Source organism: Octopus bimaculoides, chromosome 12 (genome assembly GCF_001194135.2).
Source record: "Octopus bimaculoides isolate UCB-OBI-ISO-001 chromosome 12, ASM119413v2, whole genome shotgun sequence".
NCBI lineage: Eukaryota > Metazoa > Mollusca > Cephalopoda > Octopoda > Octopodidae > Octopus > Octopus bimaculoides.
The window spans coordinates 23,716,107-23,733,232 of NC_068992.1; positions in this window are offsets into that span (position 1 = coordinate 23,716,107).

Here is a 17,126-nt window from a genome sequence, read left to right on the forward strand (position 1 = left end):
ATATATGTATATGTATGTATGTATGGAAGACCATACGTGCGAGACTCTCCACTCGATATCGCCCACGTTGTACGGAGGATAAGCAAAGGCCGATACAGATTGATACCTGTGACATCACACCTCATTTCTACAGATGGATAAGCGAGACCAGCGTAAAGTAAAGAGTCTTGCTCAAGAACACAACACCTAGAGTCAATGTTTGACTGCTATTTCAAGCATGGTGGTATCTCTTACATACACTAAATTATAATTTACACACACACACACACACACACACACACACACACACACACACACACACACATATATATATATATATATATGCATAGAGAGAGAGGGGGAGAGAGAGAGAGATAGATTGTATTATACAGAATATTATATTATAGCTCATACGCGAGTTTCAGTAGGTGGAGATATAATTACAGACACACATGCACACACACACACACACATGCACGCACACAAAACACACGCACACACACGCACATTTACATGGTGACGTGAACAACCAGCAAATACATGTGATTTTCGACGATTATTAGAAACAAAATAAAACTCACACAAACTCAGTTATTATCTCTTCATACATAAACAAACACTTACAAGGTCATACATTAAAATGTCTAATACATAATACCCTGAAGAACGGATGTATAGTATCTGATGATAAGCAACAGGCACATAGGCTTAACGTCATATCGTTCTTTCTGTTACCTATACATTACATACATATTTCTATTATCATTTTCATAATTATTTAAGCATATAATCGTATTTTCTCGTGTAACACATACATATTCTATAAACGTATCTGTTTTTTGTTTTCGCTTTCAGAGAATATTTGTTTTGATTTATTTTCTGTGGATTTAAGAACATGATCGTAATAGGAGATAAAGTGTGTCATATTTATTGCGCATAAACATATACCTGTATATAGGTTTGTTTGTCTAATACACATGCATTAAAGTGTGCGTTGAGCTGTAGTTATCAGTGTCTGTTAGTTGAATCCTTACATAAAACACAAATATCACAGAACATCGTTGATATTTTGCAGAGGAAATTCATATAGTTGAAGACTAACTTGCTTGGCATCTGTTTGTAGGATTGTTTCTCATTTTACTTTTCTTTTTCGGGCATATATTTGGAATGACCGTAAGAAGTGGATGTTTTTACGACCTTTCTGTTGGGTGTCAGGTCCAGGAAGCTTCGTAAAATTTGAAGTTGCTGAACACGATAAATTCAAATGGCGACGAAATGATGTTAATGTCCACAAGGAAGAACAATTTATTGATAACGAACTGCATGTGACTAAGGTTTACAGAGCGATAGATACATATGTAGGAAAGATATTTTGTGGTAAGCAATGAAGGTTTTCTTCATGCTAATATTGAAGGAAGGGAAATGGAATACGTAGAGAATGTAACCTAGTTGAGCATAAACGCCACTTCGTGGACTTAAATTTGAATACAGCTTATAGCCTGGAATGCAAATTTGAGATTTCTGTCTTCGAGATAAATAGGGTGTGGTGTTTGCAAGGTAATAAGAGGCAGGGTGTTGTGTTCTAGTTTTGGTAGGAATCAGTGGATGATTAATAATACTATTAATAATACGCCGGTTTGTATCCTTACGAGAAAAATCTTCTTTAAATATACGCATGAGAAAGCAGATTGTGGTGTGCTTACCATTGTGACCATCTAACCCGAAAATGGTAGTGGGATATTACGCATCACTTATAACAGGACTGCGTTAACAATCTCGGCCTGTATTTATGTTGGGCATGAGTACAGATCCGGTTCATATATGCTTCTTTAAATATACGTTGTTTGTCATCCTTTCTGGTCCCACCGTTCAATTGCTATTTATTCTATCGACAATGGAATGAAGAAAATCAAAACTATATGAGGATTTGAAATATAAGTTACAATATACAGTAAAGAATTTTGTTCAAATCTAAAGATTCTCCTTAATTAAACAAGTTCTTTTTTACATTAGCTTGTCCGTCGCAACGAACCGGAAAGAGGAGAGTAAATTTCTTATGCATACACTGTGTGATAATTGTGCCATAAACCGGGATAACAGTTGAGAATGAGAACTTACAAAGAAAATATCTTTTATTCCATTTTTACCTATTTTATCAGCACTTTCGAAAACTTGGAAAAGTTTCAAGACAAAGTTGATGTGCACCATGCATATTATCACTGGAGGCATGCCCAGATTTCTTATCACCGTCAAACATGTGGTTCATTTAAGAATAGGTTTGTAACTGGAGATGTAATTGTCACTCGGTGACACCAACTGTGTGGAATGTAAAACCATAATTGGTTCAAAATCACTCAAACTACGCATGCGATTTTAAGATGGATTTCAACTCCCCAGTAAATAAATATGACAAAACTATCATAACCAACAGCGAAATAATAATTCTTTATGATTTTGGTAGCAGGGAAGGGAAATTTTCTGGAAGGGTTTAGTCGTTAAAATCAATCCCAGTAATTGAGATCTATGTTTTTTTTTTATCGATCCTGAAGAGATAAAATGTAAATTTGACTTTTGTTTCATGTGACGCCAAACGTAAAGCGTTAAAACAATATCGCAATGCCATAGCAGTTTTGCCAGGTCACCGCCTTTTCCAGATTAATAATTATTATTGTTCGAAATTTAGACACAAATACATGCCAATTCAACATCCTAATTACATATGGCGTAGGCACTAAGCCAGGAATCAAGTGGAAAGCTTTAGTCGATAGCATCAACACTAAGTACTTAAGTAGTACTTCATATTCGAATGCATACATGAAATGCCACGCTGACCTTGGAAGATTTGGAACTGAGTAAAATGCCAGGAGAAATACATTAAGACCTTTTTCATACGTTTTATTTGCTCATCCATCGCCTTATAATACTAATACTACGAATGATAAGGATTTTAAATTTTGGCACAAGGCCGATTATTACAAGAGAAGGGGTAAATCAATCTCATCAACCCCTGTGCACAGCTCTGAATTTACACAATTTTTAAACGTCGTGTAACGGAATATCGTGACAGGCAATACAAATATGACTTTAGTTGTCGTTATAGAATTTAATGTCCAAACGTTTGTTCATCTTTCTTCTATTGATGTATTCAGATGGATAATTGTATCGACAGCTAGAAGATAGATATTACAATAATGCTACTGTTACTGTAGCCTGTGTCTCCGCACTGTCTTATCGTCACACACAGATTGCTCATGCGAGTAAGACAAAGCGGGGGGTCGTTGAAATGGCTTGTTTCTAAGTGATTGTAGTTGTTGTCGTTGTTATTTCTACTGGTTTTGCTCTTCCTTTGAGAATAGACAACCCTGAGGTGTTAAACCGTATGCATAATTTTGCTGCTACTTTATTTTTAATATTCTTTTCTACTCTAGACATAAGGCCCAAAAATTTTAGGGAAAGGGCCAGTCGATTAGATCGACCCCAATGCGCAACTGGTACTTAATTTATGGACCACGAAAAGGTGAAAGGCAAAGTCGACTTCGGCGGAATTTGAACTGAAAACGTAAAGACAGACGAAATACCAGTAAGCATTTTGTCCGGCGTGTTAACATTTCTGCCAGCTCGCCGCTTTCTTTATTTTAAATATTTATTTCTTTATTGCCCTCAGGGAGCTAATCCTAGAGGGGACAAAGACAGACAAAGGGATAAAGTCGATTACATCGACCCCAGTGCGTAACTAGTACTTATTTAATCGACCCCAAAAGGATAAAAGGCAAAGTCGACCTCGGTGGAATTTGAACACAGAACGTAACGGCAGACGAAATAAGGCTAAGCATTTCACCTGGCGTGCTAACGATTGTGCCAGCTCGCTGCTATCTTCATTTTAAATAGTATGAAATACAAAGTGCTCCTCGGTCTGGTTCAATCTCTAAAAATAAAAACCAGAACACATAATAATAAAGATGATGACGATGACGACGACGACGACGATGATGATGATGATGATGATGATGATGATGATAGTGAGGCATTCATTATCTCTCCTCCGCCTTTCGGGAAATGTGTTACTGCTTTTGTTTAGAAGTTTTCCAGATATCAATCGATGCCAATAATTATCTTGATCCCTTTAGACCAAATTCACCTGGACGGATGCAAAAATCCTCTTGAAGTATAGCAATCTAAAACCTGAAATAAGCGGAAATGACGACATAAAAGCGATCAAAAAGATAATGTATAATACTTAACTCAGTGGTTCTACTAAAACTATGAACACAGCTGACATATATGTGCCAGAATCTATAACGTTACACGCAGTTTCAATAATTTTCTTGATGCCTACTCTCAACAACGTAACACACAGTTCAAATGATTGGCCTATAATGTACTACCATCAAGAGACTTCTACTTCAATAGTTAGCCTGAAACAATATACTCACCAAGCACAAGAAATAACGCATCAACTAATAGAGCCTACAAAATAAACGCTACAGTATGACACATATAGCATAGAAGCGTATAACACGACACACAGACAAGACAAATAGTTGTCAATGGTGACGTAGCACTGGCAATAACGTAACAAAGAAATGAAATCCCATAGCATTAATATATCTGATGTTATGTGCAATTTCACAATAGCATAAGGCAATGATGCATCCACCTTAGAATCATCGACGTGTATGTGCAGATGCAAGGGCAGTACGAAACTTACGAAATAAACATAAAAATATCAATGATGCTGAAGATGAATAAGACGATAATAATAATAATAATAATAATAATAATAATAATAATAATAATAATAATGAGAAGAAGAAGAAGAAGAAGAAGAAGAAGAAGAAGAAGAAGAAGAAGAAGAAGAAGAAGAAGAAGAATTGCACTACTGGGCACTGCACACATCCTACGCAAAACACTTTCAATACAGTAACCATAAGAGCATCACAACAAACCACAGCACATACCCAAGGAACACAGAGCTACGCTCGGTAGTGAAGTGAAAGCACGCTATAAAAATAAAAGTACTGAATGATGATGATGATGATGATGATAATAATAATAATAATAATAATAATAATAATAATAATAATAATAATAATAATAATAATAATAATAATAATAATAATAATAATAATAATAATAATAATAATAATGATGATGATGATGGTGACCACAATAATAGTAAGACGGCGAGCTGGGAGAAACGTTAGCACGCCGATCGTAATGCTTAGAGTAATTTTGTCTGTTTTTAGGTTCTCAGTTCAAATTCCGCCGAGGTTGACTTTGCCCTTTCTCCTTTCTGGGTTGATAAATTAAATACCAGCAGCCCCTTCCTCAAAACATTTCGGGTATCATTCCTAGAGTAGAAGACAAGTAATAACCTGTAATAAAAGCTAATATTTTCAAAATCTAAATATTATATTTGAAATTTTATCCTTAGCTGGAATATCATATGTAAAAGCTTCCTTGTTCTCTACTTTACTAGATGTAATAACTTGTCCTGGACTTTTCCAAGTGTAATAACTTGTCCTGTTATTTTCTAAGTTTATAATCTTAAGAATATTGTTTCTCTTGCTCTCAGTTTTCCATGTAATAGAAAGAAGTGACACTTATAGAATATAGACACTTACTATGACACACAATATAGAAAGAAGTGTAAAACCGATAACTGTATAATCCAACCAAAATAGCTCAGTTACGGAAACGTAAACAGAATTACGATCTTAAATTAAAATAGATCGTACATATTCAAAGAAATTTCTTGGCTTAGTGAGACGGAACGTTATTCTGGAATTCTTTTACTTGTTTCAGTTATTTCACTGTGGCCATGTTGGAGCACCGCCCATTAGTCCAAGAAATCGTGGACTTATTCCATGTAAGCCTGGTGCTTATTCTATCATGGCCTTCTGCCGAAGCGCTGAGTTATATGGGCGCAGACACGCCAACATCAGTTGTCAAACTATGGTAGTGGACACACATACACACACACACGCACGCACACACACTCACACATACACAGATATATATATACGACATGCTGCTTTCAGTTTCCGTCTACTAAATCCACTCACTATGCTTTTGTCGGCCCAAGGCTATAGGAGAAGACACTCTATAAAGTATAGAGTTGAATTTCGTGTAGCCACCTGTTGGCAATTTTTCTCCCCCATCCATTTAGTAGGGGGCAATGCCTATTTTTCTGGGCTCTTTTCACACCTTGCATTAGTTTTTGTATGAAAACACAAGAGGAAGGGAGGGGGCTTGTTTTTAGTTTGTAGAGAAAACGTTAAACGTGCCTAAAAAATAAAAGACACCAAGAACTATCAAACAAGATGAATCAGTACGGAGAGTGGGGGAAAGAAGAAAGAAGTAACAGTCGATCGTTCTAGAACTCCCAGAAAAAAAAAAAACGTAAACACTTGAAAGACTTACCCTCTGTTCATTATTAAATGTCTCCCTCTTCTTCATTGTTAAAAGTTGTTGTTGTTATTGGCACGCCATCGCTTACGACGTCGAGAGTTCCAGTTGATCCGATCAACGGAACAGCCTGCTTGTGAAATTAACGTGCAAGTGGCTGAGCACTCCACAGACACGTGTACCCTTAACGTACTTCTCGGGGATATTCAACGTGACACACTGTGACAAGGCTGACCCTTTGAATTACAGGCACAACACTCACAACGCCCGGTCTGGGAATCGAGGCCGCGATCCTATGACCGCGAGTCCGCTGCTCTAACCAATGGGCCATTGAGCCTCCACATTGTTAAAAGTAAAGAAGCTAGAAAAGATCGATCGTGTTTCAGTGTAATTGTCATTGTAAATGACTGAGATATTCCTTTCCCTGTCTATGTCGCTTTACTCCTTTTCTTACGGAATACCGTAGACGGAATACCTATTTCTGTATTGCCCACAAGGGGCTAAACATAGAGGGGACAAACAAGGACAGACAAACGGATTAAATCGATTACATCGACCGCAGGGCGTAACTGGTACTTAATTTATCGACCCCGAAAGGATGAAAGGCAAAGTCGACCTCGGCGGAATTTGAACTCAGAACGTAACGGCAAACGAAATACCTATTTCTTTACTGCCCACAAGGGGCTACACACAGAGGGGACAAACAAGGACAGACAAACGGATTAAGTCGATTATATCGACCCCAGTGTGTAACTGGTACTTAATTTATCGACCCCGAAAGGATGAAAGGCAAAGTCGACCTCGAGACGGCAAACGAAATACCGCTAAGCATTTCGCCCGGCGTGCTAACGATTCTACCAGCTTGCTGCCTTAATAATAATAATATTAATAATGATAATAATAATACTAATAATAAGAAGAAGGATTTACTGGCTGATCAGTGGTGTCCAAAAGCTAAAAGAAATATGAAGCATTTTCTGGCGGTTACACATAAAGACAGAGCACTTTAGACAATGAAAGGCCTGTTTCAAAATTATGAAGAGGACTGGTGGATAAGACATACTACAAAATATATATGGATGAACGCATTATGAATTTCAGAAGTACATCCAAACACCTATTTTTATATACAAGCATGCACACGTATATATACGCATGCACATACAAATATATATACGTATGCATACACACGTCTTTTCAAGTATATAAGGGGTAAAATTAAAGTGCACAGCAATTATCGTAAGACAGTTTAAAGAAATAAGACGAAGGGCTGTCTCTTGATATCAGAGTACTCCAAATGCCACCTTAGTTGATTATTTTTTTTTGTAATTCTGTTTGTATGTCGCTCAACGTACCATTAAACATTTGGTGTTGGACAACACCAGCCTCTTATGAAAATTTTCTTTTAATTTCTGTAGAATGTATTAATTTTACATTAACTAGTAATCTACCATTGGGAAATTTCTTTGACGTTTCAAACAAATTGTTCTTCTGTTATTCAAAGTTCTTTAAGTGTCCATGACACCAGAGATCAATAGTTTTATCTGTTAACACCTTGTTCGATTTCTATGAAAGACGAATGTGCTGTTCCAACTTTCTTATATTCATTTTTTTCCAGTGTTCCTCTGAGGAAGGATATCAATGCCGTTTCGAAGAAATTGCCATTAGTAAAACAAATAAAAAATTCAAGAATGCCGGGAAACAGTACCGGACTTATGAATTGAAGAAATACAAGGTAAGATCAACCAAGAAGTAATAGAACCAGCAGAACAAAGGTTATTCTGAGGCCAACTATTTTTCAGCGAAATAGGAGAATGCAGCTATTATAGGTAACCAGGAGACAATCACTTTTCCATTGAAAAGAAATGCAAAAAGAAGCATGTGAAAAGAAAGGAAATTTGATATCGACAACCATGTTGACAATCAGAAATAATCTCAAGATGGAAGCATGAAGTGGAGGAAAAGAAAATATATGAACATTGAACAGTGCAATTTATGGGGTTACCTGCAAAAACGCATTGATATTTGTGGGTATTAATATAGACGAAAAACATTTGCCTGAAAAGAATGTACTAAAAACCGGACAGGCAAGTATGTTGGCGGGAAAATGTGGATATTGATGAGTTTAATTTCCTTAAGAAAGCTCCCTTAATTTGGACAATAGTAAGTGTCAGTAAATTATAGGTAATGTATGAGGTAAAAGAAAAAGCTTGGTGAGAGAGAAGAAAGAAAATATCGCTATTATTAGAAGGTACCAATAAGAAGCAAAATTACAATTCTTTTCAATCTCTATGCCTATTTGATCAACGCCTTGCTGCGAAGTTTCTGTCTATTGAATTTACTCGCAAACCTTCATCTGCCAAGAAATAATGGTAGAAAACCTTTGGCAGCTTTCCGTACAGTAGGACTTCTAGCTGAACAACGTGACTTCGAAACAGATTCATTAACACTCAAAACTTATAAAATGTGTTAGTGTGTATGTAATTATGCCTATGTTTATACACACCCACACAGATGATTAGAGAGATAACATTTACAGAGCTAAACAGGCGTGTTAATAAATCAGGTATTACATTTCAGTTCAAGCACTTCCAGTTTCTAGAGGACTGACTTTTTCAATAACTCTTAACAATTCTCAGAAATAGTACCTACGTACTGCTGGGGTTAAGACGACCAACCTCTTTGTCTTACAATCAGATCTATGTTGCATAATCAGTTATGAGTCAAGGTATGAAATAGGAGAACAAGAGATTTTGACATCAGAATTCTTACTGAACAGGACATATTCTTTTCTACTCTTGGCACAACGCCCGAAATTTTTGGGGACGGGGTCAGTCGATTACATCGACCTCCAGAACGCAACTGGTACTGAATTTATCGAACTCGAAAGGATGAAAGGCAAAGTCGATCTCGGCGAAATTTGAACTCAGAACGTAGACAGATGAAATACCATTTCGCCCGGTGTGCTAACGATGCTGTCAGCGAGCCGTCTTTTGAACAAAACACATTTTTTTTCTATTCTAGACACAGGCCTGGAATTCTGAGGAGGGACTCATTTGATTAGATCGATCCCCAGTTCGCAACTAGTACTTCATTTAAGCATTTCGCTCGGCGTCGTAAGGATTCTGCCAGCTCACCGCCTTTTGGACAGAACATATTTATTTCTTTATTGTCCACAGGGGGATAAACATAGAGAGGACAAATAAGGACAGACAAAAGGACTAAGTCGATTCCAATGCGTAAATGGTACTGATTTATCGACCCCGAAAGGATGAAATGAAAAGTCGACCTCGGCACAATTTGAACGCAAAACGTAACGACATGAAATAAACACTAAGCATTTCGTCCGGCGTGCTAACGGTTCTGCCAGCTCTCTGCATTTCGAATAGAACTTACCGTTGTCAGAATTGCATAAACTTTGTCCGTTGTATATCAATTTAAAATTACCAGAAAACAAAAAAAAATTATACAAGAAAAAATAATAATAAAGATACTAAACTGTTTAAGTTATGAAATTAAAACTGTCTATAAACACACTTAAAATGTTCACACATTATAGAAGCTTGGTAAAATTCAATTTTAGCATGTATTTGCATTAAAATGAAATATATGCAAATATAATTTCATACTAAAACACATCAAATATCACTATAGATTGCTTAAAATACACAAAAACGTGCGTTCTATATTTTCAAATCTTGAGCAACGCCTGTTAGTTCTGCTAGAATAAAGCAATTTTTTTTTGTCATTGAATACTTATTGTTTAAGAATTATATAACTATATACATTATATAGGCCAATATCCTCTTTTATATTTTACGCGTTTCAATCATTAGGTTGCGGCCATGCTGGGGTACCGTTTTGAAGTAGTTTCAATCGAATGAATCGACCCGAGTATTTATCTTCTTTAATCCTGATACTTACTCTATCTGTCTCTTAGGCAGAACAGCTTACTTAAAGGGATGTAAACACAGCAACACATGCTGTTAAGCGGAAGTGGGCCAGCAAATTCCGGAAAGTGGGCAGTCCGTTAAATCGACCAAAATGCTCGACTGGTGCTTATTTTATCGACTCCGAAAGGATGAAACTGACAGTCGACATCGGCGGAATTTCAACCGAGAACTTAAAGACGAATAGTACTGAGCATTTAGCCCGGCGTGATAACGATTCTGCCAGCTCACCGCATCAGCGTGGTTCTATATTAATTACTAATAAAAGCATCTTAGCAAAGAAATGAATAGCTTTACTAAAATATTGTAAAAGCGCTTTGTTGTCATGGGTCGCTTTTGTCTATATCTCCAGCTTAGATCTCGATAATTAATTTAGTATTTTATTTATGGCAATTAGTTTACCGAGGTCTTTTCAAAAATTCATTTCTATTAGGAGTTATTAATTAAACTGATTTTAGTTCTATAATATATTATTATATTCCTTTCTACAATTTTGTGGGGAGGGGACTAGTCGATTACGTCGACCCAAGTGTTTGTCTGGTACTAATTTTACTGACTCCGAAAGGATGAAAGGCAAAGTCAACCTCGGCGAAATTTGAACTCAGAACGTCGCAATGAGCTGATTACCGCTAGGCATTTCGTCCAAGGTACTAACGATTCTGCTGCCAGCTCGCAGCCAAATTCTTAGTATTATAATCAATACACATCTGGACTATTGATGTGGATCAAATATATATTAAAAGGCGGCGATGTTACAGAATTGTTGGCACGCTGATCGCAATACTTGGTGACATTTCGTCTGTCTTTGCGTTTTGAGTCTTTTCGAGATCGTTAAAATAAATACTAGTTGATCACATGAGTCGATGTAATCGATTTCAAACTTTCCCCTCACAATTGTTGGCCTGAACCAAAATTTGAGACCAATATATAGTAGAAAAATATGAGATATAAACAAAATCATGTGTACATATAAATGGAAGCAGAATCATATATCATAATCATTTCTAGGCCTAAAAGTTGTGAGAAGGGATTAAAATCAGATACATCGACCCTCAATTCGTAACTAGTACTTATTTAATCGACCCTAAAAGGATGAAATGAAAAGTCAACTTCCGCGAAATTTGAACTCACAACGTAAAGACAAACGAAATGCCGTTAGCATGTTTCTCCGGCGCGCTAGTGATGCTTTCCTACTCTGGGCACAAGACCTGAATTTCTTTATGGGAGGGGCTAGTCGATTAGATCGACGCTGAAAGGATGAAAGGCAAAGTGGGCCACGGCGGAATTTGGACTCAGAACATAGAGACAGACGAAATAACATGAAGCATTTCGTCCGGTGTGCTAAACTTTCTTATTTCTTTATTGCCCACAAGGGACTAAACATAGACGGGACAAATAAGGGAATAAATCGATTACATCGACCCAAGTGCGTAACTGGTACTTAATTTATCGACCCCGAAAGGATGAAAGGCCAAGTCTACTTCGGCGGAATTTGAATTCAGATTAGCGGCAGACGAAATACTGTTAAGCATTTCGCCTGGCGTGCTAACGATTCTACCAGCTCGCCGCATTAGATTTATATATAATATTAATAATAACATTGATAGTTATGTGACATTGATTATAGTTTATTGAATTAGAACGACCAAGATATTCAATCGAGACAAATATTGTATTCTGTGAAAGTACGAAAAACAAGTTGACAATAACATGATTTGAAATAAAACCGTGAAGATATACAAATAAATTTTTAGTTCAGCATTATATTTCCCCGACCGCCGAAGGATGAAAATTGAAGTTGTCCATTATGTGAATTCGAAACTGGAACGTAAAATGTGAAATTCATGCCAAGTACGTTGTTCAATACTCTAAGAATTCGGCCAAGACTCTGACCTTTGCCACAATAATAATATTGAACCTCTTGAGCTGATACGAGAAAAAACAATTGAATTATACTTGTCTCTACTAGAACATAGTTTTCAAGTGAGAGCCGAGGTTATCCCTCAAACATTTATCTTTACCAAATCGATTTTACGGCTTAATTGTGGGACTGTGTTTCATTTGTGTAAATTTTCGTCAGTTAACTCTTCAGCGACACAAAAAATTAAGTTCAGAGGCGAAGGTTACCTAGAAGTTAACAAACCGTACACCGCCGTTAATTTTAAAAGCAAAAAAACATGTTTTTCTCCTTTTTGTTGTAATACGTGTCGTATACTAAGAACGCTTTGTATCGATAATTACAGGAAATATGTGTTAGTGTGCAGCGCAAAGTCCAACTCCTCGTTTGCTTCTGAATAAACAGATGGAAAACAGAGTCCCGTTGCTTTGTTGTCACCATACTCTATCAGATTGTTTGCAGTATCTAGTGATTGTTGCAAAACTTAGTCCTACTCTTTTCACCCCCATTGCACCAATGCAAATCAATGAATGAGCTTCAACGCTGTGTCTAGATCTGTTAGATATAAGAACCAGTTCATCATTATTTTCCAACATGTCGCTTCAAAATGATTTATTAAAATGTGATCTGCTGTTATTATCCTTAACTTTACGAAGGCAACAAGCAGACAGAACTGTTAGCATGCCAGGAAAAAATGTTTTGAAGCCTTTCTTTGCTCTTTAAGTTCTGAGGTAAAATTTCGAGAAGGCTGACATTTCCTTTCATTCTCTTGTGATCGATAAAATAAGTTCCATCTGATCACTAGGATCGATGTAATCGAATTAACCTCTGTCTAAATTACTGGTGACTGCGAGCCAAAATTCGAAACCAGTATCCTTGACCTCAAGGCGGCGAGCTGTCAGAATCATTAGCACACCGGGCTAATGCCTAGCGGTAGTTCCTCTGTCTTTACGTTCTGAGTTCAACTTCTGCCGAGGTCGACTATGCCTTTCATCCTTTCGAGGTCGATAAATTAAGTACCAGTTGTGTACTTGGAACGATCTAATCTACTGGGCCCCCTCCCCCAAAATGTCGGGCCTTGTTCTTAGAGTAGAAAAGAATATCCTTGACCTCATCATAATGCACAAACTTTGCCGAAATTTTGTTTGGTTAGTCCAGTTAATTAGCGTAAATTACCACTTTGTACTACGCTATTACTGAAAACTGTAAACAAGATAAACATGAAACAAATGAATTATGAATTTGATAATTTCTTTTCAAGTTCTCATTTTTCCTGCAAAGTGTAAAATTACATTACTCTTAGCCTATACTTATTTACATAGACATCACAATTTGCCAGCGACGTAAATACGATCCTCAAACCACAGAAGATAATGTATTCCGCTGTCTCTAAATGCAGTTATACTTAGAAGAATATTAAATCTTTCATCTAGAATCTATGCATTTTTACTTGTGTTCTAAACGCTTGACTGATGTGGTATGGAAATGACGAATTACCTTCATACGTAAAGAATGGCATTGTTTTCCGATTAGATTAGCATCGGCTGCGTTAGTTTAATTCTGTAAGTGGTTTCCGCTTTAAATATAACTAACAGAATTTTATTGAAATTCAAGTGGTTAATCCACAAACCAACGAGTGTATAATTATTGCATGCATAAATTAACTTTGCTGTTGCATGTGAGTTCTGTTCTTAAAAATAATTGCAAATTCTGATTAATTTGGCTCCGTATTAGAATAGAGAGATCTCTAGACAAAACAAATTCAACTTCTTGCGTAACAAACCAACTAACCGGCCAGGCATGCATACCAATATGTTATATATAGCACACGCGCACATACACGTATATACATGTATGTATACATACAGATATTTATATATATTGAGACATCCCATAAATAGTGCTTAGCTGCATTTCGTCCGTCTTTACGTCCTTAGTTGAAATTCAGACACGGTCGAGTTTGCCTTCCGTCCTTTTCAGGTCGATAAAATAAGTACCTGTTGAGAACTGTGGTCGATGTGATCTACTTACCTCTCCACTGAATCTGCTGGCCTTGCGCCAAAATTTGAGCCCAATATTACATACTTTGTTAACCGGCCACCTGGCAACTTTCGAATGATGACTTCTGATCTCTTCCTCTAGTCTCAATTTCCATGCTGCCTACGAAAACTAGGCAGCAGTGTCATGCTAAATATAATAACCAAACGCTTTCTTTACCATTTACTTGTATCTGTTAGTTGACTGCGGTCATGCTGGGGCATCTCCTTCAAGGCTTTAGTTGAACCAATTGACCCATGTACTTACGTTTCTTTAACGTTGGCATTAATTCAAATGGGCTTTTTTGATGATCTGTTAAGTTACGAGGACATAAACACACACACACACACACACACACAGACACAAATGTATATGACGGGCTTTCGTATACTAAATCTACTCACAAAGCTTTGTTCGACCTGCAGATTTAACAGAAGACTGTTGGTCAAGATGCCACGCAGTGGGACTGAACCTGGAACCATGTGATTGGGAAGCAAGCTTTTTACCACGCAGCCACGACTGCGTCTACGTCTGCATATCTGCTATATATCTGTTAAGCGGCAACAAAGAAAGCATGTAGCCTAGTTTTGAAACAGCAGAGCTCTTAATTATTAAGGTATTGGTTCAGTTTTCGTTCGGTAGAGGGATCAAAGTGCGTTTGTCTCTATGCAAGCTATTTAACTCCACCTTTCTCTGCGTGAATCAGCTGGAAAAAGTGGTATTTTTGATTCAAAGCGTGGTCCGGTCAGCAACTTTAACGAACCACTGGTGCTACCAATAACCTTCAAACATGAAAAGGAATACGTCTAGCAGTGGACTGCTAAATCCTCTTAATCTCACAAGATCTAGTAGATTCTGAACTGGCGAAGCTTTATTAAGAAAGTTTATCGAGATGAACGTTCTGCGAAGTTGCCATCATGTTTCTCAACGATTAGATTAAAATAATACTTTTTCTCAATTAAATGTTTTCATCTCCTTAGAGGGTATAGTTAATTAAAATTTCAGTTGATTAAAATTTCGCAGTTGTTACTCATTTGCCCTCATGTGATTTCATCAACGATATTCATCGAACCTCAGTTCTCCTTTCTGCGTTTTTACGGTAATTCTAATTAACTAAAATTATTTCACACTCTTCGTTTAATAAGAATAGGTTAGCACTCTCTGTTCGGTCGTGGTAGAGTTTGATACGATTCTATATCATATTGATGTCAGACTTTTGCAAAAGGTGAGCTATTTCGTGAAGGGAACAAGTCGATTTGATCGACTCCAGTGTTCAACTGGTACTTGTTTCTTCGAGCCCGGAAGGAGGAAATATCAAGTCGACTTTGGCGGAATTTGAACTCAGAACGCAAAGAAAGACGAACTGCCTCCAAGCATTTCGACCGGAGTGCTAACGATTCTGCCAGTTCGCCGCCTTAGAATACTATATAAAATGATTTCCCTTTCTGCTTTTATATGCGAAATCTCTCGTTGACGTTACTTTGGTAATTCTTCTTATTGTTTCCCTGTATTGTGCCAGTTTGATATTGTCCTATTTTACTTTATTAGCTAAATCTTCCATTATACTCTCTTCGCGATTGTTACTTTTAAGACACAGGTCAGCCAAGATCACACAGTCATATAAAATTTGCATGCATACATGAACATATCATGTGATGTGAATTAGGACTCATTTTAACTGTGCATATAAGTTAATTGTTGCTTTAAGTTTAAACCTTCTGACCGACTATTCAATGATCAAATAAAATTGTTGTTCCTGTTCAGGGTTGTGACTTTAGCCTTTATATTTTGAAGGCATAAGCAAGCCGTCTCCATGTACAACTGCAAAAATAATGTGAGTTACACTACATACATAAATTGTAAATTCTACCACATCAACAAAACTTCCCATTGTATCAACAAACACAAGTTTTGAATCATTTTGAATTTTTATTATTTGTAACCCCTCCTTTGAAAATAAGTGACTTTAGAGTAGCATGTCGATACTTTGATATTTGGGACGTTTTGTGAAATATGAAGGACCCTTTGAAAATTAAAAATCGAAATACTTCATAAAAGCGCGACAACAATATGAATGGAGAAAAATAAATCGATGATGTTGATTGATGAAATTTGCGTTTATGTTTTTCGGCGTGTTTTCAAAGGCAAATTGATATGCCTGTTGCTAGATATACAAGCATGATTTGATGTTGTTTTTGGCAGATATCATAAAGGAATTTCAACATTTGCTTATGCACTACGGCTATCACAATAATGATAGTAGTGATGGTTGAGGCGCTGGTAGTAGTGTCGGGTTTTTTGAGGGTGAAGACTACGACGACTATAATGATGGTGGTAGTGATGATGATAATGACGAGGAGGAAAAGGAGAAGGTGGGGGGAGTCCATTTCATTCATCACGCTTAGAGAGTTCCTCTGTAATTAAAACACAATTTCATCTTGGTTCTTGTTTACAATAAACGTCATATATATATATATCTTGGCGTTGCACCAACCAACTTGCTGAATTTTTAGTTTACTATAAAAATTGGTTGTAAACATCTTACCTGGCGCCACCACCGCCATCATTGTTTTCTCCCCCAAAGAAAGTATGGGCGAAAATTAAATGAGATGGAATTGTTCATATTTAGCTATTATCTTCAACTGAAGGCTTCATGCAGACATGAAATACACGAATGTTTCATTTCACATACGTGATTTCTCCAATGTCTGCGCATGTGTATAAAGTATATACACATCTACATATACACACGCGCGCATATAAAACCACACACGCGCACACACACAAAACACACACGCACTCATACATACATACATTATATTACATATATGTAAGTATATGTAGATATAAGTATA